The 22,302-nt window shown below is 39.2% G+C and overlaps 1 pseudogene; it reads right to left on the reverse strand.

The window, feature by feature from the left end:
- Positions 1–653: 653 nt before the first annotated feature.
- On the reverse strand, positions 654–12,508 carry LOC122654887 (annotated as a pseudogene).
- Positions 12,509–22,302: the final 9,794 nt, after the last annotated feature.

Consider the following 22,302-nt stretch of genomic DNA (forward strand, 5'->3'; position numbering starts at 1 on the left):
TAGCTACCTCCTACCTTATAACTCTCTTATTCTGTAACGTGATGCCACTTAAATTTCTAAATTTATTTTCAAATTCAGGTTGTCTCTAAAAAGGATCAGGCGCAGTACTGGTTCCTTAAGGAGAAAGATTACAGCTATGTATCCATTAGTGAAGGCTGAAACCAGAATTTACAGAAAATTTTTGTCTAATTCATGAAACAAAAGGAAGATACAGAGAGAGAGAGAAGAGAATAAGAAAATCACCTTAACCAAATGCCTTGCCTGACCCGGTCTTCACTGCCCACCTTAATCCACTTGGAAGAAAAACACAACAAAAATTATAATCAATAACTAGAAAACCTAAATTGGACAGAGAAGCATAAATTTTAAAAAAAAAAAAATATAGATCGGTGGTCTGAGCTAAGAGAAGAGGGAGAGAGAGAGAGTGAGACACAACAGAGAGCACAAGAGAACGAGAGAGAGAGAGAGAGAGAGAGCTTCTCAAAGTTAACCCACCTCACCCAACTTGTCCTTGAAGATAACAACTTTGAAGGATCCATTCCTCCAAGTCTAGGTCAACTGCCCTTACTGAAGACACTCTCCCTGGGCTGATTCCAGATTTTTTTGGACAGTTTCATAGTCTAACCTCTATTGACCTTTCAAATAACAAGCTCTCAGACCAGATACCCAGTTCCGTTTGTAACATGCCCAATCTCATGGACCTTTCTCTGAGCCATAACCAGCTCACAGGTAGAATCCCAGATCACATGGACCTTTCTCTTACCACCATTTCTCTGAGTGATAATCAGCTCACTGGTCAAATCCTATTTCCAGTTTCAAGGCTACAGAAACTTTGGCAACTTAACCTGTCAAGAAATGGGTTTTCAGATCCCTCACCACCAACCCTTCCAAATGGCATCCTATCTTTTACTGTCAATAGACTTACCCTACAACAAACTCCATTTAGCAAATGTTCCTGACTGGATTAGAAATAAACCCCCCACAGATGTGCACCTTGCTGGTTGTAACCTCAAAGGCCACTTACCAAACTTTCCAATGCCAGAATCTTTGGCATCAGTAGACCTCTCTGATAACCAAATTAATCACTCTCCCAGGCTACCAATCACAAATACAGGAAAAAAAAAAAAAAAAAAGTAATAAATATATCATGATAAAGGACTAATGAACATTTCATAAACCTACAAAAAAATGTCGAACAACCGTGAGATTCAGGCTAATCACAGAAGAAAGCCAAAATAGGGAATGCAATCAGTACAAACCATGAATTTTTTTTAAAAACTCTCACTATAATGCAACGATAGATAAGGGAGAGAGAGAAGAAATATGCCTAACCTGCGTTAATCCAAGATGTTCCTTCCAGTGGAGATTTTCAAATGAACTTCCTAGAACCTGAAATGGAGAAAAAAATTGGTTAGCAATCAATAATTCCAATTTTTTTAAAAAACACCCTAACTACAATGGAACGAGAACGATAAAGGGAGAGACAGAGAGATACAGAGAGAGAGAGACAGAGGCAAAGAAAACGAGAACGATTGAGAGAGAGAATGAGAGACTGTCTTCGCTTGAAGTTGCAGAGACTGTCTGCGCTTCCTTGGAGTTGCAGAGAAACAAAGAGAGAAAGAGAGAGAGAGAGTGTGTCGTGAAGAACCTGACCGTTGCAGAGATTGTCTTCGTCTTCGGTTCCTTGGAAAAGAAAACAAGAGAGATGGCTGAAGACGAGAGAAGATCGCTCCTCATTAGTGTTTTAGGATTCGCACGATAAATCGACCATTTGACCGCAGGGTAGACCAGAGAAGATAGATGGATTGACATGAGATTTCTGCAAAATCGCCGATCAGAGAGAGAAAGAGCAGGGAAGGGACTGCGGGAGAGAAATGGAGATCGCAGAAAGAGAGATAGAGAGACGTCCCACTCTCCCTAAGATTCCGGGAAGAGACTTTCGAGGGATTCAGCTACATAGGCGGTGATAGGATTTCAAATAATGACTTGCTGTCATCGGTTTTTCGATTAAACTGGGAGAAAACGTTCAACGACTGAGATTGCGCTAGGTGAAATCCATGGTCACTAGAAAAGAACGTCCTGTAAACTTATTTGACACGTACGTACCGCGACCTTTTTGCCAAAGTAAAATCAATAGGACCGATTGATAAGACCAATTGAAACCAACCGTTTGGATAAAAACCGGAAAAACAAATAACGAGACCGAACTGATAATAGACCAATAAAAAACCAACCGTTTGGATCGAAACCTGAAAAACTAAAAAAAATAATAATACAATTTAATAAGTCTACATTTTTTCCTTTCTAAAAAAGAAAAAAAAAAAAAAACAAGAACGAACTTGATAATAGACCGAAACCAACCCCTCATATATATATATATATATATATATACTAATAAATATGCACGTATGACCATGTATAGAGGCAGAAGAGATATTTGAGAGGGGAGAGTTGCTATACCAAATAATATTTTCTTCTCCCCGAAGGTTAGTCAAAATTATGGTTTTAAAGAAGAATTCTTCGTCCCGTAAGATTCAAAGGTCAAATTTGCAGCTTCCAAGTAAACTACCATGGAGTCTTACCCAACTGAAACTGGAGTGGCAATCAATCAAAAACCAATAAATTATGTATTAAAAAAATTCCTCCAAGTAAAATTGGTTTCTCAGATGTATGTGTTTGACAAGGAGGAAAATAAAAATAGCGAAAATATAAAATTTCCGGCATTGTTACTTGTAACTTCCAGATTACAAGAAGAAATAAAACTTGGTAAATTGTTCCAAAACAGTGTAAATACCATTTTGCTTTAAACAAGTAGCAAAACCCGTTCAACCCAAACATCAAACACACATTATTCTAATAGTTTAATAATCATCTAAACTATATATTAAAGCTAATCCTTCTTTATTTTTATCTTCTTGTTTTTGTTGTCTGCATATTCTTCCAAATCAATGATTTTGTTCTTTCCAACATCTTTTTTGATTTTTTCTGTAACAATTCTTTTTGATATTATAGTGCCATTATTTCTGCTGTCCATTTTGAAGTAGAAACAGTAAATCTTGGAATTAAAGCCATATATATTGCAGTCCATGAATTCGGATAAACTTGCATTCCCAATAAAAGAACCCAATTTACCAACATCTCAAGCACAAAATTCATCACTGTTTGATAGGTTAATCAAAATTGTCTAGTTCGTCTAATCTCGAATGGGTTCCCAATGATCTATTCCATACCTGAGTAGTTGAACGAGCAACCGTGTCTCTCAAATTGTAACTTCGTCTGCTCTTAGGCGACCACCGGCCTTGACCCATCCTGTTCATCCAGAAAAACTCCACGGTTTCAGAAGTCGAGATGAACCCATGATAAGGAAAGAATGAATCTTTTCATGGCCTATAAACCTTACCCGACAATAAAAAAGGAATAACCATCAATGTGCCATGATTGTACAGTGTCCGTCCAATCCTCAAACACAATCTCAACAAAAGCCCTGAAATCTGCAGCCATAACAGAAGTCTTAAGGTCGCATCTGCCGTCACCAGGATGTTTATCGGGAATGCTTCCAAAATTGAAGACGCCAGGGATCTTGTAGTAATCTGCTAGTTTCAATGGTATGTCTGCTGGAACGAAGGAGATACCAGTGACAGCATACCTCTGCTTGCCATTAACGATGTTTGCATTATTGGCAAGCTGTTCCATTGTTCTCAGTTTTTGATGGAATTGCCAACACCAGGACTGTGACCTGGATCTGTGGGACGGAAGTCATCAATCTCTACCACACTTCTACCCTCATGGGGGAAGGAGCTGGTAGAAGATTCACCAGCAGTAGCCATTGCTTTCAAGTTGTTCTTTCCATTTCCGGTTGCATTCCCAGCAGTTGTTTATCAAGTTTTCCAGTCTTTAAAAGCCTTCCTTCAACAGAGAGAATTTCATTGGAGAACATTAGTACAAGAAGAAAAACACAAGTAGCCATGATCTTGGTCTGTGCCATAATGAGAAGGATAAAGAAGAAAATGTCAGAGAGAGAGAGAGAGAGAGAGTTGAAAACAACTTGAGGTTAGAGGGAAGGGGTACTTCAACTGGAGCACTACATGGGATATTTATACTTGCTCAGGAAGAGGAATATTAATTATGAGGGTCCAAAGCATTTGGAAGATTCCTTAAAAAATAAATAATAAATATTAAATGTTGAAGTAGTTTTAGTACTGGAAGACCTTAATTTAGTGGCAGATATGACATGGGAATTGACTGTAGTGGACTTAAAGGGAAGGAGAGGGGGATGGGGAGGGGGAAGGGGTGGGGAGATAGCAGTCTCTGATTAAGTTGTAAATTTTATTTGAGCTGAAACTCTTAACTTGTAGACTGTAGCCAGCAAACTGAAACAATTAGACCTGATAAATTCAGGGTTAGAAAGAAGCTCAAAACCATTGTCTTAGTAGAAACCCTAAACATGAAGTCTCCCAATAATTCTTATGGATCTTTTGTTTCATGTTCCTGAATCACATATTGAGTTTGAATCAAATGAAGCAAAACCTCCACAGGTTGCAATCTCTCTCTCTCTCTCCTCCAACACAACACACATAGTTCCTACCTTCAGATTTCTTTTATTGGAAAAAGAAAAGGTAGAAGCACAGCAATACATAATAATGGGCCGCAAATGAAGGGATGATTTAGAATACTAAAACAATAAAAATAAAAAAATAAAAAAGAACCTATTTAACCATTCTCTTGCCTACACAATTACTGCCATATGGCATATCATAAAGGGTTGGAACTTTAATCAAACAGGTACACCCTAAGACACAACATGGATGGCTAAAAATACAATGAAAGATGTCAATATAAGAAAGAAATATAATTGAATTTGAAGCTGAATAAAAGAATATTAAAATTTCAAATAAAAATAATAAGGACCAAGTTTTCCTTCAGCTATGGTGAATGGGAATTCCTTCACCACGGTGGGTTCAGATGCGTGTGCCCGTGGGGGGGGTATCAGGAAGGTATTTTGAGAAACATTCTAAAACGCTAGTATGGTGTGGTGAATGTTCAGGTGCTGTGGAGGATAACTTTCTCCAAATAGTAAAATCCTTGAACATCTCCATCAGCTTTAGAAAAACCACATAACCCAAAAAAAAAAAAAAGGAGACAATTCAGGTCAACCTGGTTTGACCATCTGGTATGTATGTTCTGAATTTAAAACTAAGGTTAAAATTGCCACATTCACCTTTCCAGGTGGCACAACTTGTTGTACAAACCATAGATACCAATCTACTCTTGCAGATCATAAAATCTTTTGCTAAAATAAATATCAAAATATAGAAAATCTAAGAACTGTTAGTTTTTATTTTTTTGGTCAATAAGAGATTATATTATTAGGGGGAGGGTTATCTGAGTTACTGTAATGGACAATGGCTGTAGTTGTGAGAACTGGGTTGGTGAAACATGAAGAAACAGCAATGTAGTAATCCTGTACAGGCTGATCGGCAGCAACCAAAACAGAGTAAGACTGGCCCAGATGGATATCAAGGGAAGAGCAGGTGTTCTGAAGTGTGTGAGACCCTTCCACCTCTATCAGCTTCAACTTCTGTCCCTGAATTCTGAAGTTGATGGATGTGGTAAGACCCACATTTGAAATCCTGTATGTCTTACCTGCCCAATATATATAGAACAGTGAGACTAGACAGCCAAAACAACTTGGAATTTCTTTTGAGTGGCAGCTTGAGTTGCAGAAAATCATGATTTATGGTTTACCATGATCAACATTGAATGTGTATCCATTCCAACCACGGCCATTGATGAGAAGCCCATCAGCAAAGGCATACCATTCCCAGTGTCTAAGATTGCTTTCAAATCATGTTAATGACCAAGGTATAAAATCTCGCGAAATATCGGCGAAATATCGCCATATTTCGTGAATCTCGACATGACCGAGATACGAAACACTGCCGAAATATAAAAGTACAATATCTCGTCGATATATCGTGATATTTCGACGATATATCGTGGAACTCACGATATATCGCGAGATATTGTAAAGTGACAAATAGTGTCACATTCAAAGGCCTTATAAATTCCATATTTCGCAGCTCTTGGTCGATATTTCGACCGAGAGCTGCTGAAAATCAAATTTTCTCTCTTCTTCCTCATTTTTGCTTTTCTTCCTCCCTTCCAAGCCTCATCCAAGCATTGTTGAAGCTCCTTGTCGCGGGAAGACGTCGGAGGGTCATCTAAGCTCATCATCCAAGCCTATTTTCATTATTTAAGGTAAATTATATTTCTCTAAAACTATTTTTTTAAAAAAACTTTGTACAAATGTTGTTGGATGTTGATGATATTAATATATGTTAGACACCGGAGGCCGATCTACAGCCTCACGGTGTCGAAATTTTTCCCATATGTATTTTTTTTTTTTTTTCTGGTTTTAAAAATTCATTTTCCTACAACTAAAATAGGAAATAATTAGGGTAATATGACTTAGATGGTAATGAATTAAATATATGTTAGACACCAATGGCCGATCTACGGCTTCACAGTGTCGGATTTATTTTTCTGCTCTTAAATAATTATTTTAATTTTCGAAAATTAAGAAAAATATATAAAAAATTAAAAAACAGAAATAAATAAGGAAAAATATGAGTTTTAAGTTTAAAAATAAAGAAAAATATGAAAGTTATTTCTATATGTTTTGAGATGCATTACATGTATATTATGTTTACTAATTCATAGTTTTGTTGTGTTAGGTCAATACTTATATTAACATTATATATAAAAATTGGTTTTAATTATGTGAAAAATATAAGGGTTAGGGGAAAAATATTAAATAACTATACAAGTGTATTAGTAATCTAAAAGTGTCAATTGAAGTGCATCTACATTAAGTTTTTTAATTATTTGTGTTACTTACATTGCAAGTAAACAAGTATCATTATGGCGGATCGTGATAGACAACGTGCGGGGCAAGCAAAAGGTGGGGAAAGTAGTCAACAAAGGGGCGGAGGAACAAAGAGAACAGAGGGAACAAGAGAGACCAGCCAGCCAGCATAGGGGTGACATTGCATGGTTACATGGTACTCCCATTGATGGGGATAAGAGAAAATCTATATGTAATTATTGTCACTTGCAATTTATGGGAGGTGGGTCCAAAGACTTAAACAACATCTCGATTGGAGGATCTAAAGATGTTGTAGGTTGTCATATGGTCCCTACCAAGTAGCCAGGAGATTGGTGATAGTTTGAGGGGAAGAAAGAAGAGGAAGGTGACAAGCAAAGGATAAGAGAACAACTTGAGGATACGGTGAGGAGTTCGATGGGAGGAGGAAGACGATACAATGATGATGATGATGACTCCTCCTCCTCCTCCTCCTCCTCCTCGATGATGACATTGCGTGCACGATGACATACAAACAGCGAGAGGAGGCTAGGGATTTTAGGCGGACTGTTTCAAGAGTAGAGGAAGTTTTCAAGATGATCGCAGAGACAAAGAGTAGGGGGTAGTGGAGGAGTGGCGTTCGGAGGTCCTAGAACTTTGAATCCTTTTAAAAGATCACAAAGTGTGAGGGCAACCCCAACACCTCTACCGATACCAGTACCACCATCAACATCGATCCTAAATTGCATAAGAAGAAAGGAAGCGATCAACCGAATCAAAGGAGCATGGAAGGGGATGAAGGGATTGGTTAAAGAATCAATAGCTAAGTGGATGCTATACCATACCATCCCAGAAAACGCGCCTGGCCCCCATTATGATACCATGATAGATACCATTGCAGAGGTGGCCCGAGATTAAGGGCCCCACCCCATATGAGGTAATGAATGTTTATCTACCTCAACAAAAGAGTGAGATTGATGAGTACATTAGTGAGATGAGGAATATGTGGGAGACATATGGGGTGACTATAATGGCGGATGGATGGTGGGCCTACAAGAAAGTCCATCATCAATTTCATGGTTTATTGTGATGGGAGGACGGTGTTCCTCAAATGCGTGGATGCATCAAAGAGATAAAGGATGCAAAATATATTTACTGATTGTTAAAGGAAGTAGTGGAAAAGATGTGGGTATTGAGAATGTTGTCAGTTATAGCGACAATGGAAGTAACTTAGTGGCCGGTGAGAAGATGATGAACAATAGTAAATCTTGGCTCTTCGGACTCCTTGTGCAGCCCATTGCATTGACTTAATGCTAAAAGATATGGGAAAGTTAAAGTTGGTGAAGTCTGTGGTTGAAAGTGCAAGACAAGTCACCAACTTTGTATACAACCACTCCTATGCACTCAATCTATTGAGGGAAAAATGTGGGGGTGACTTGGTTAGGCCGGCATCACAAGATTTGCCACCAACTACATTGCCCTCAAAAGCATTGAGACAAAGAAGGCGGGCTGAGAAGCATGTTTGCTTCGAGGAGTGGTTTGAATGGAAGGGTTCCAAGCCGCAAATGGGAGGGAAGCACAAACAACGATGTCATCCGAGGACTTACGGACCAAACTAAGCAAAGTGGTGAAAGTTTTAGAGCCGGTAGTTAAAGTTCTACATGTTCCGACTCGCTCTGAAGGGCCCAACCATGCCAGTCTATATCTTTAAAAGACTTGATGAAAGATAGTGTCTATAGTGTGGGTCCTCGCGAGATGCAAACACTTCTTAGATATCATAAATGCTCATTTGGGAGAATCAACTTATGCATCTGCATAAGGTGGTGAGTAAATTTGTTTTATGTTTACTAATTCATAGTATTATTATTTACTAATTACCTATGCATTTGACAATACCTCTATTCTATATGTCATATTTCAGCATACTACTTGAACCCTAAGTATCAATATAACAATAGGCTTGGGTTGGAAACTCAACTTATTGATCTTTGAAACAAGTAGTGAAGAAGTTGGAGCGGATGGTGCACTCAAGCAATTTGCAACAATGAAGTGAGTTCATTTGGAAACTCAACTTATTGATGCTTTCAAATAAGTAGTGAAGAAGTACTTACTAATTTTCCACGTGGGTGTAGATCAAGGTATTTAGGGATGCATTGGGAAGTTTTGGACCGAGGGCTGCGATACAAGGCGTGAGCACGTGGTGATCTTTGGTAATTCTTTTAAGTTTTAAATTACATATGTATTGAAATTTGAAAGTTGACGAGTATATACAACATTTGACACATGTCTTTTTGTTGTAAACTTGTAATGCTTGAATGGTGGGTGTTGTATGGGGAATCGGTGAAAACTTAAGAAGAATAGCAATTAAAGTCCTTGCCCAAACATGTTCGCATCCTGGTTGTGAGAGGCGGAGTACCTTTGCGCTCATCCACTCCAAGAGGCGCAGCAGTTGGGGTCTCAACGTTTATCCGACATGGTGTATGTGCGCTCTGACTTGAGGCTGAAGCTGCAACACATACGCATGGGACATGAGAGACGAGGGCACCATTGATCTAGCCGACATCTTTCAAGTTGACTCGAGGCGATGAGGACCCTATTGTGGATTGGGTGAGGATAGAGGTGAGCCAGTGTTGGATGAGGAGGAGGTAGGCCCGACCCCATGATAACTTCGAGATTGGTGCGATGTGGGCGAGTATATGGGCGACGAGGTCGATACATGCGAGGAAGCCTCGCCCGTACCATTCCGACCCAGCTGGTGTGATATTCGCGATGATGAAGGTGGTCTAAGTCCTCAAATGATGATGATGGTGATGATGGTGATCTTTGGTGGTGGTGATGGTGATCTTGGTGGTGGTGATGTTGGTGGTGGTGATGATCTTTGGTGAAGAATATGACGGCATGCGAGGCGTTATGTGGTAGGCCGGGAGGCCGGGATACGGCACTGTGGGCCGCTCCGATTCGGCTGGAGAGCAGTTTGATCATGCCGCACAAGATACGGACCACGAACACGTGCCCCGCCCCCCCTCGAGAGGCCCCTACGTACATCCCTGACGAGGAAGCGTGAGGGTCGGCAAAACCGATTCTGACATCGCATGGACATTGATAACCTATCTAGCTCTGTTGGTGGTTTGAGTATGGGTGATAGGGAGGGAGGAGCGGCTGGACATTGGCGTGCCCCATCTTTTAGCCGCATACGCTCCATTGGCATCGGATTATAGTGCATCAGCAACCTTACGGTGGATATGGATATGGATCATCATCATATGGGCGATTTAGTAGGGTAGGGGACTATGACTACAGTCCAGTCCCGAGGGACATCTTTGGATCATCTTTTGTAGATAACATCTTTGCATACCTAGCGGACCTAGCTACCAACCTCACCACCATACATGCAGCCAATGCCATCGCCTCTTGTGCCGGCGCCAACATCATATCACGTGGATCATCTTCTTCACATTGGATCGATTGGTAACCCTAGTTTATATCCTAGGATAGGTTACTTACGATATGTTGATGATTCCATTTACGTGACACTTGTGGATGACTACACTCGTTTCTTCTCCGATTCTATACCGTGGTCCACATATGTCCTTCAAAGAGAGCAATGGACGTCGACTCCGGCGAGGCATGAGTGGGATTGATCAGGGAGGCACAAGAACTACTATTAGCAGTTTAGCACTTGTAATTTGTAACTTAAGTTGTGATTTCATTAATCTATGTGTATTTAACTATTTATACATTAGGGTCGGCGACCATGTATGTCAATCAAGGGTGCAAGCCCAAAACACCAATTTGAATTCACATTTTTACAATTTTATGGTTTAAATGTGTTTATTAAGCTTAAATAAGGCTGTCCATGAAGTTTCAGGCCTAAATATGGCCAAATACCCCAAGATGGACCCCGAAATATTGCAGAAAAAATGCAATATTTCGGGAATATTTCGCGATATCTCGGATATTTCGGATATCTCGGTAGGCCCGAGATACCGATATATCGCGAGATATAGTACCTTGTTAATGACACGAAAGCTTATATCAGTATTTAGGAAAAGAAAACAATCCAAAGCAGAATCAACAAGGGATCAGAATGAATCAGCAAGAATTGGGATCGAGCTTGGCCAATTAGACGGATTCGATTCGAATATCTCAATGGATTTCTCTCTTTTGTACTAAAACCAGTAACTATAAGTGTTATGATTCTTTAGAAGAACCCAATTATACTGTTACTTACTCTGGTTTTTCTTGAACCAGTCACCAGCCAGAACTGTATGCTCTCCAGCTGGGTTAGGAAAAGGAACAGGAATTCTTGGGCGGCTAAAGATCTTGATTCCACCAAACCCTCCTGGTGCCTTGTGGAATACAAGTGAAGGGAAGTAGAAGAAGCTGCCTATTTGATCCTTAGCCTGGAGAATATAAATGAAGTTTTTCTCAGGGGGAATAGGACAATTGGTGCCATAGACTCCATCCTGCCTGAGTTCCTGGTCAAGTATAGTATCACAGAGAAAAACTTAGGCCACGTTTGGCTAGAGTGAAATCAAATAATTCATTCAAAAAATGAATTGAAGTGAAATGAAAGAAAGAAAAAAAGAATGGTTGTTTGCAAGGAAGTACAGTTAGATGCAAATGACCATTTTTAATTTTCACATGGAATTAAAATTTTTTTTTTCCTTGTGGCATTTCGGGGAAAATAATAAGATCTTTAGATAAAATATTAACTCACGAGCTACCATATTGAATTGTGGGTCCATGTCCGAAACGCTAAGTAATCTCAGGGTCGGCATTCTCGGTGGGAAGCATGGTCCCTACTTATGCAGGGCCCAATGAGAGCACAGGTCTGGGCATGGTGGTACACCGAAAACTTTCTTCCATGGTCTTAGAATTGGTGTTCTTAGGGTAAAAGATTTGCATAACGTCAATTTAATTTCAAAATTGTTTGCAAGCACCACTCATAAGACTCAGATTACTATAGCACTACCCTGTAAAATGTCTCATGTATCCTTTATTTTTAGTGTTTTTCCATAAAACCCCTCCTCTAAGACATAAAACTGCACACCCTCCGTGTAGGAAACCCTCTGCCGTGTTCTTTATCACTATAGCCACGTGGGTGCATGTGTAAAGCTGAATATAATCACTCCCCCCACTGGTTCCTAAAGGGATGCCATGACAGAACTGTCAATGTCTCTAAATTTTGGTCTATTCTGGACTAAGTACTGATGGAAATGTTAGATGTGCCATTCTCACATGAATCCTCCAGATTGTCTTGGATAGGCCTCACCTAGTCTTGGAAAAGTCTTGACATTTCTCGGTTCCTAGATGGTTCATAAAATGGACATAACCTTGAAGAACACTTCTCTAGGGGAATTGTGATTGAAGACTAATGAATAAGGGGAAGGTGAAAAGTATAGTATTGAATTAATGGAGCTAGATTGAATGAATGTATAACATGATATAGTCATGACCCTAGGCAGTTGGAATAAGACTAAAACTCAAGTTCATGACCATGCTCTTGGTTAGGCTTAGACGTACATAGCGGCCTTCAGCCTTGAATAAGCTACCTGCTAGGCCAATGATACCTGCATTTCTGAGGAAAGCAAGGCAGCCTAGGTCTTCTTCCTTCTCACATTTCAACCATGCATAAGCTGTCATATGTGATATCTGCAACTTAGAATGCTACCACTTATAGAAAAAGACAATTAAAGAAATTAAAGATGCACTTACTTTGCTTGAAGTTTCATATTAGTCTTCATGAATAGATGTTGCAGAATCACTGAATCTGCAAAACAAAATTAAATATCAATGATATTGTATGCACTTACTTTGTAATTAAATACCTCCTTCTCTATTGGTCAATCCACAGTCTCAATGATCCCTTGATTATTAATTCTCTTTTGAGTGGATGGCCCAAGGATGGGACAATCAGCCCTTCAAGGTTGTCCAAGAGATTTGTAGGAAGGGCCATATGGGGGCTGTAGATGGGTTGGGGCAGGAGACCTCTTTTCATGTACTACTGTATTTTAAGGAGATAAAATTTTCAGTCTAAGAGTTTTAAGTTATATTTAACAAGGAGAAAACATGCAGAACTTCCCAATACAAAAAGGGAGGTGGGCGGGAGTAAGCAGAGTTTGGTTTCCACCCATGATTGACTGGGGAAGACTCACTTGCAGTACCAAAAGGGGGCATATATCACCAATATATAGATAGACTTTCATTCAAAAATGGTACAAAACTATGGAAACATCTCCATATAAAAATCTGTAACCCACAATGGTGTGATTCTTAGCAAGCATCCTCATGTAAGGAAGCAGTTCATTGAAGTAACTTTTTTTTTAATATATAAATAGTTCATTTTAGTGACATTACCCATTGAATGGGCCAGGAAGATCTGGTTGGAACTTGTTCAAAAACCATAAGAGTTTCAGGCTTCTGCACAAAGCAACATACAACAGAGCATCTCGAAAAGGGAGTAAACCAAAAAACAGCATCTAAAGAAAACCATGATTCCTTCTAATTGAAAAGATGAGGAAAATGTGAACACGAGCTCCAAAGCCTTTTTGAAGCGTCAAAAAGGAAAAAAGTCCTCCCTAGTTCTTGGATGACTGACCAGGTCATGAAATTTATTTTTTTTATTTTATTTTAATTTTTAAAAGAAGTTTGCATGTGAAGGAATGAATAATTTACTGTTTTAGCAATTCATTTAGATTGTGTGGTACTTTGAATCTTTTACTACTTAAATTATCAATTCATGGGTGCATATTAGACTGTGCCATATATAGATCTGTTGCTTTAAGAATGAAAGTTGTTTAATTTCATTTTAATGTCTATGTTAAGGTTTCAGGAACAGGGAGTGATGAGGGAGTAGTAGCTAGTAGTAGTAGTAGTAGTGGTATTAGATTGCTGTGGGACAGAGCAATGAGAGTAGTAGCTAGCTAGTGATAATGATCTCCTGTTCTGTTTGTTATAAAGGATGTTTCATGATTTTTAACTACTTAATCAGTTCATACTACAGAGAGGGGCGAATGGGATTCTAATTTGCTTAATCCTGCAAAGTGTGCAAGCTGCCATATAAGATTATTAATGTCATGAATGCCAATGTGTGAGATTATTTTGAGAATGGAAGAAAAATGAAGAGGGGGGGGGGGGGGAAGGGGGTAATAACAGGATGTTATATGTCAGATGGGGGGAGAGTCGAATAATCGATCTCTCCCTGGACTTAGGCCAGCGCTCTACTACAGTGGCAGCCACCACCACGCCAAGAGGCGCTTAGCATAATGGATTACTGTAGGACTGGATCAAATTGGACCTATATATAAAGATTGTTCCACCTGTTTTTTATGGACTGAGGATCTGTCCTTAGCAACAAATCACTGTCAGCCTGCCTTAGTAGACCATTCAACCGATTTGATCCTAAGTCCTAAGCTAACTAACACAATTGAAAATTTTAAAACAGTATATTTAGGGCTGCAACAGGGTCGGGTTGGGTCGGGCTTTTTAAAACCCTAGCCCAACCCTGAGTCCCTTTAGCTCGGCCCAGACCCGCCCTGACCCTGACTCAGGGCCTAAAAACCTTGACCCTGATGGGCCAAGCCCAGCCCAAGCCCGCCTTGGTTGGCCCTGATTGGGCCGGGCTTGGCCTATTGACCCTGACCCTGGCCCAATCAAGGCCAATCACTGTTGGTATGCGAGTGAAGGTTATGCAGGTTATGGTCAAGACAGCACTCTAATTCATTTGTTGTAAACATACCCTTTAAATAAGCAGCTCCTCTCAATCGCAAATCCCCCTTAGTCGCAGCTCCTCTCTTGGTGATTGAGAAGGGAGAAGAGAACCTAGGGTTTCGTTAGCAGAGATGTTATTTCCCTTGAGAAGAACATTTGTATCGGTCATATGTGATAAGATAGGGTTACTTTGGTCATTCTACCCTTTCAAGGGTAGAATGATCTAAAATTGGTCAAAAATGTTCAGTCATTTGTACATAACGATCAAAACTAACGACAGGGATCAAATTGCTACAATGTTTTGAAAGTAGGGGGAGTTTACAATTAGAAAAATTGTAAGGGGCATTTAAACAAATAGACATTTTCAGGGGGACATTTGTCAAAATCCCTTGAATTTTTTTAGGGTTTACACTCCCGGATTTTTATCGTCTCAATTACATCTTCGTCAATTACACTTCAAGTGCACACCTAAGATGAGGACACGTGACATAATGGAATCTCACGGTCCAAATTAAATTGAACGATTTCACCATCTTTTCACATATTGCGATTTTTCCCTCCATTCTCTCTCTCCCTCTCTCCCGCCTCTCCTGTCTCACGATGGCCTAACCAGACGACGGTGGAGGTGGTTTTCCGTCACTATAATCTGCATCCTCAAGCCGGCGCGGCAACCTCACATCGACGGAGCACCCTCACAAACCTCTTTCTTTTTAAATCCCTAACTCCCTCTCTGCCATAGCTCCAGATTCGAATCGTTCTTCTTCTTCCTCGCACAAACGAAGCTATTGCCCCTACAACTTCAGGTATGGGACTATTTCAGTCAAAGAATCATGGTTTTCCCTAGCCCAAACCCAGCTTTGTTCTGATGTTGCGTTTATTTTGCAGACCAAACCCTATCTCCTCTCCTCCAAGGCAGCGGCGGCGGCGACTACGGCGACTCCTCTCCATACTCCAGGTATCCCCATGACTCCTCTCCTTCGATCTCTATTACCTTTACATTGCCTCTTTGTTTGTGTTTTTTTTTTGTTGTCATGGTGTCGATTTGGAACTAAATCAATCGGTGATTATTTAGTGGATTAGAGTGGTATAGTGGATTGAAGTGAAGACCTAGTGGATTCCAAGTGAGGCTTTGGTGGATTCCTGTTCTGTTTTTAATTTTTTTCTTTCTTTTTTATGTATCCCTTTCTATCCTTCAAGCAAGGTTCAGGTTAGATTTGTTAGTTTCTAAACCCGATGGCTATAGTGTTTTACCTGAAATTACAGTTTCAGATTTGCTTCCATCCTTGATTCTAGCTTCTGATTTGGTTATTGATTGTTTCTTGCCATACCTGAATGCAGTTTATCTCTTTCTCTGTTTTCAGTCTCTTTTAGATTCAAAACTTTCCATCAATTTCTGGTTTTTCCTGGTTCATGTCAAATTTTTGTGTCGATTTGGTAGAAGATAGAACGTAAACTAGATAGAAATGTTAAACCTTTAAGACAAAGTTTAACTTTTATCAAGTTAAGAAGGAAAATTGATTTAAAGTGGGACACCAATTCTCTAGTTTGGAGGACTTTATGTCATTGTGAAAAAGCACATAATAGATTTGAAAACTTGTCTATTTTGGCATCATCATCAGTAGCAATTTCAGTTTGACTTGCTATTGCTAACTGCTTCCATGTCCATGCATTTAGAAACGTCCTTAGAAAATGCCAGATTCACGAGGCTGTACAAGAGAAAGAAAAGAGTCTGGATGCTTTAGGCAAGTTACTTATATGGACTGCCTTATCTTTCTTTCTTTATGATTTATCAGCTCTGAATCATTTTCAATACCTAACATTATAGTAATTGAAGATGATGGATCAAACTGTCAAGAACTATAAACACAGACCTGAACTCGGCTGTCTCTGCCCAGTGCTTACAAACTACACTTCCTCACTGTTTCCTCATGATGGTGCTTCCTTGTTAGAATTTTAGTAATGTACAGGGGAGGATCTATATGAGCTGAACCCAGTGCAATAATATTCATGAAGATATCTCTTTAACAACTTGAGTTTTATTTTGGGTTCTGAACACCATTTCTCATTCCATTTGATTGGGATCCATAAGAGCTAGGACCAGTCCAAGTTCCCTGCATTAAAGCCACCTTTGCCCTCTCTCTCTCTCTTTCCCCATATAACCCCCATCTAACCAAAAAAATTTACACTGATAGACACCTCATATAAAAACAACACACGGTTATAAAGTGTCTATTAAATGTGGAGTCTTGGAAAATTTGTTCTTATCATATTAATTGTGGTTTTATTTTGTTTGTTTGCAGGGATTGCTCTGTGAAACTGTTGAGGAATTCCCTAAAAGCCTTGCGAACCCATTCTCAAAGAGGTTCTTGTGGGCAGAGATCACTCCAAGAGGGCCTACTTGGTCTTATGTGGATGACATGGTTCTTAGGGAGAATTATTACAAGCGTCCTATGAAGAAGAGTACTCACTTCGGGTGTGATGTGGGATCATTATGATCTTATCCTACAATCCATAAAAGAATGGAATGAATTGGAATTCGTCCACTTGAACATCGCTTATTTCAAAGGGTTTCAGAGGTTTGAGTCAATGCTTCAAGAGATCGGTACCCAGTGCCCAAAGTTCAACCGGTTCTCCATCCGTGGGATTGTAAGGAACAAAGAAGCTCTAGTTATTGTATCTTTACTCCCCAACATACAGTATTTGACAGTAGTGCACATTTGGTTTCAAGAAGATTTTTTTAACATTTTGGTTAGAGGATTGAAGAATTTAGTGTATCTGAATGTATTGGGCTCCCTAGAAATAGGAGAAGAGATGCGACAGCAGTGTTCTCACATCAAGAGGCGTCTCTCGGGTTTCCCACGCCAACGAGACCACAACTGCTGTCGCATCTCTTCTCCTATTTCTATGGAGCCCAATACATTCAGATACACTAAATTCTTCAATCCTTTAACCAAAATGTTAAAAGAATCTTCTTGAAACCAAATGTGCACCGCTGTCAAATACTGTATGTTGGCGAGTGAAGATACAATAACTAGAGCTTCTTTGTTCCTTACAATCCCACGGATGGAGAACCGATTGAACTTTGGGCACTGGGTATCGATCTCTTGAAGCATTGACTCAAACCTCTCAAACCCTTTGAAGTAAGCGATGTCCAAGTGGACGAATTCCAATTCATTCCATTCTTTTATGGATTGTAGGATAAGATCATAATGATCCCATGTCACACCCGAAGTGAACCCTAGACCACAACCCAGATGATGATATGATTGCCTATCTCTACGAGCTCCATCATGTAACTATCTATTCTCCCCTTCCATAAGAAGTTTTTGAATTTGTCTTTTAGATTTGCTGCCTTCCTATGTTTCTGTATGTTGTTGATGAACCAAAGTTGCTCATTGTTTTGTTTGAAGTGTCTTTTGATTTGATAATGACAACATCCATTTAATTTTATCTGTTCATTGGGCTGGGTTCCTTTGATTTCAATAGGAGTCATTGAGTATTCCAATGTGGATAAATGATATAATTTTTTAAGGTCGTGGAGGTGTGGCTTCCATAAGTAGTTTTTGAATTTGTGTTTTAGATTTGCTGCCTTCCTATGTTTCTGTATGTTGTTGATGAACCAAAATTGCTCATTTTGTTTGAAGTGTCTTTTGATTTCATAATGACAACATCCATTTAATTTTATCTGTTCATTGGGCTGGGTTCCTTTGATTTCAATAGGAGTCATTGAGTATTCCACTGTGGATAAATGATATAATTTTTTAAGGTCGTGGAGGTGTGGCTTCCATAAGTAGTTTTTGAATTTGTGTTTTAGATTTGCTGCCTTCCTATGTTTCTGTATGTTGTTGATGAACCAAAGTTGCTCATTGTTTTGTTTGAAGTGTCTTTTGATTTCATAATGACAACATCCATTTAATTTTATCTGTTCATTGGGCTGGGTTCCTTTTATTTCAGTAGGAGTCATTGAGTATTCCACTGTGGATAAATGATATAATTTTTTATGGTCGTGGAGGTGTGGCTAAGCCTGGTTTCTGTCAAGGATGATTCCAGGATCAGGAATCTTTCCCCAAAATGTCCATAGCTTTTTTGGTGGGCATGGCACATCAAATTCACAGCAATCGTTCTACCTGTAGGGGCGACACTTCAAAACTTAAATCAGCAAGAGAGGGAAGATCATTGCTATAATTAGTTTCGCAGTTGGAAATCCTCCACGTGATCTTAGTCATTTTGCACTCTCTCTCTAGAGCCCTTGGGGTTGTGGAACCCGATAGTATTGAAGGAGAGTTTGTCCTTGTCGCTGTGCAAGCATTGCCGATGTGGTTCGCTGCAAGGATCCCTCATTGCTGAATAGTGGAGGGCTAACCAAGTTCCCTGGACCCAGATCCTCTCCATCGTGGATCCAGTGGCTCCAGTCATTTGATCAGCACTATAGAGATTGACCCATTCTCTCCCCAATTTTGTTTCCCCCCCCCCCCCCTTACTGAACCCATACAAGATATCTATGTCTTGATATCTGCCTCAGGTTCACTCTTGTCTTTGCTTCATACTTGGCTGAATGGCAGGACCTGTTTCCACTAACATAAACTGAGCACTTGCTTGTAAGCTAAAATTTCTTCAAATTCAGCTACACCCAGGAAAACCCTAGCCGAGCGAGTCTGCAAAGCACCATCCTTTCTCTTCTAGTGCACGCAGAGATTGATTGAAATTGTCGATCGCATGTACTTGGAGTAAGCCTCTGAACCATTTTCAAGAAGTGGTAATTGAATATGAAACTCCCCCCACCCTTCTGTACTTCTCTGTCTTCTTATGTACAAGTCCTTGCTATTATACGATAGGTTTTTAAATTTGTGATTTGCTTTCTGTTTATTTGGATTCAATTGTTTGTTGGCAGGGTTAGGAATTACAAGACTCTTCAGATTCATGAATGATGTGTAAGCAGTGAGTGGATTTAAGTCGTTCTCCTTCAAAACCTAGGGTTGAGAGCCTTCCCTTAACAGCCTAGTATTTGTAATGGAGTTGTTTCCTTTTATTGAAAAGTTAATGGGAGTGTTCAGCCTTCTGTAATGCTACCTATGCTTTGTTCTTCTAGTTCATATGTGGAACTTCCAGTTTTAGATGTTTCAACTTTATTTTAGTGAACTATGAGGTGTATTTGTTGCCCTTGATTTAGCTTGAGTAGCAATAAAATTCTTCTAGCTCATATGTGGAACTTCCAGTTTTAGATGTTTCAACTTTATGTTAGTGAACTATGAGGTGTATTTGTTGCACTTGATTTAGCTTGAGTAGCAATAAAATCTGATGGTTTCTATAGGACATGCTTGATTATTCGGATATTGGACACAAGATTTTTTTTCTCAGTTAGTAATTGGATTTGAATTTAGATATTGCTTTATCTACTCCATTATGTAACCTTCAGAAAAAAGTAATGTAAAGAAACTCAGGACAAAAAGAAGCAATAAAACAGAACATGATACCTATAAGTGTACTGTTGTAGTTTATCCATGTATTGGATTTCATCAAATTTCCCATTCCATTTCTCTTGGCATAAAAATGGCTGCATTTGCGGCGGCACCAATTATGAGAGATCGACGGATACACGTGATGAACAGTGGAAGTTGTGCTATAGTAGCTAGAATTGGATGTGGTGGCCATGAAATTTATGTTTTGATATACATCAATAGTTAAAAAAGCCTTACAACGTTACAGGTAGAACACAACTTTGAAACTAATGGCTTGAAACCAAGAGATATGTTACAGATTGGTCTATCCACTTGAATCATCCTCAACCAATGTCACAGGTAAAAACACTGAGTAGATAGATCTAAAAGGAACCACTAAAAAAGTTGTAGTTCTCCATTCCAGGAGGAGCAACCCCTTTTTACAAGGGAAAGGGTGTCTAACCAAAAAAAAAAAAAAAAAAAGGAAACATGATATTTTGTATCTTATTGTGACAACTTACTGATAGTATGGTTTGCACTTATTAAACATGTTCCCTCTACCTTGATTCAGGCACTGCCTGCAGATGCCTCTCTCAGTGCTTGGTCTTAGAATAGAAATGACACTTCCCCTGCCCTGCTTTATTGAATAAATTTCAATGGAGGGCAGAGTTCAAACTGAAGGGGATTCTGAATGTAGGCTTGTGTATGGTTAATTTCAAAGTTCAAAGTATCCTTCTAAATTGGTCGATGCTAAAACTGATGTGTTGTACTTTTAAGGTATTGATACAATACAGGATACCTAAAAAAAAAATTGGTATTAGTACATGTAAGAAACCACATTTTTTATATATAATTAATTGAATGCACTTGTCTCGTCGTAATTTGTTCTCATTTTTATACATTATATATATTTTACATATTACTTATTTATAGTGTTTTATGCTTCAATAGTGTATTTTGCAATACAGTCCTAAGCATTTCCATATTTCTTGACCATTTTCATACGTATCTACTATATCTTTCATCTCTCCGATACGATACATCTCTTAAAATCACTCTTTTGAAATGATACCCTATACCGATACTTTACATCTTAGTTAATTCTGGTAAATCCATGAGAGAAGCTAGGAGTGGAAGAACATATGCCTTACAATTTAGTGTCTAGGTTCCTCAATCCCATGACCTTTTGACTCTCGCTTGTAGTTTATGCTATATGCGTTACAACTGGTCCTGTGCTAGCGCAGGGCCCACATGACCAAGCAATGTTCTTGCTCCCTAAAATTTATTTTGTAAACATTTTGTGGTCCCATCAATGGTTTAGATTCTTTGTAAATGGAATTGCGACAGACTAGGTTGGTGATAGCAATTATTTCCATGCCCTAAGATCTATTATGTTATATTGTAGAGTAGAGGGATAAGATAGTAATTAACTACCCCTTCCAATATTTAGCAACCATGGAATTTTACATAGCTTTTATCCTAGAGATAGAGAGAGAGAGAGAGAGAGAGAGAGAGGACCAACACATTGCCCAACTCACTCCCCTCTTCCAGCCTTCCTCTTCTCTTTTATCACTCCTGCTCTCCTTCCTTCTTGTGAGAGTGTTAGGGTTGTGGAACCTTAGGAGTGAAGAAAATCGTCTTCTTTGGAGTACTTCTTAGAGAGTTGGTGTTGGTTGAAAAGATATTGGGTTCCCTCACCTTGTAAGCTGATTTATGGGGTTAAGTTTCTCCCAAGTACGTATCAATGGTATAAGAGTACTCAATCCTTGGTCCTAACCCTTGCATTGGACCGCCGTGGACATCGGATCTTTAGTTCCTTTACCTCGTAAACCGGTTTATGCCATGGGGTTGAGTTCTCCCAACATATACATATCAGTACTTGCAAGAGTTGCAAGAAGACTAATGAGTCCCAAATCCCAACAGAATGATTATGGACTAGTTGATAAAAATTTTAAAAATCATATACTTTCAAACACCATTTCCATCCATTACTATGCATAAAAGTAACAAAATGGCTACCAAAGATTTGGTTGATGGTTTAATTTAAGTTTCCTTTCTTCTTGTGATGAACACTAAATCATCAAACAGTTGAAATTCTCAGGAGGATATGCAAATACCAAATGGATTCCTTAATTGGCCAGAGAATGCTTTAATCGATTAAATGGTTAAACATGAAACACAAAATTTGGTCGGCCAAAACAGAATATCATAAAAAACCAAACTTCATCATGGAAGGACTCGTCCATTAGCCAATAAAGCAATCAATCAAACCAACGAAGTCCAGTTGGG

The sequence above is a fragment of the Telopea speciosissima genome, chromosome 3, assembly GCF_018873765.1.
Source record: "Telopea speciosissima isolate NSW1024214 ecotype Mountain lineage chromosome 3, Tspe_v1, whole genome shotgun sequence".
Taxonomy (NCBI): domain Eukaryota; kingdom Viridiplantae; phylum Streptophyta; class Magnoliopsida; order Proteales; family Proteaceae; genus Telopea; species Telopea speciosissima.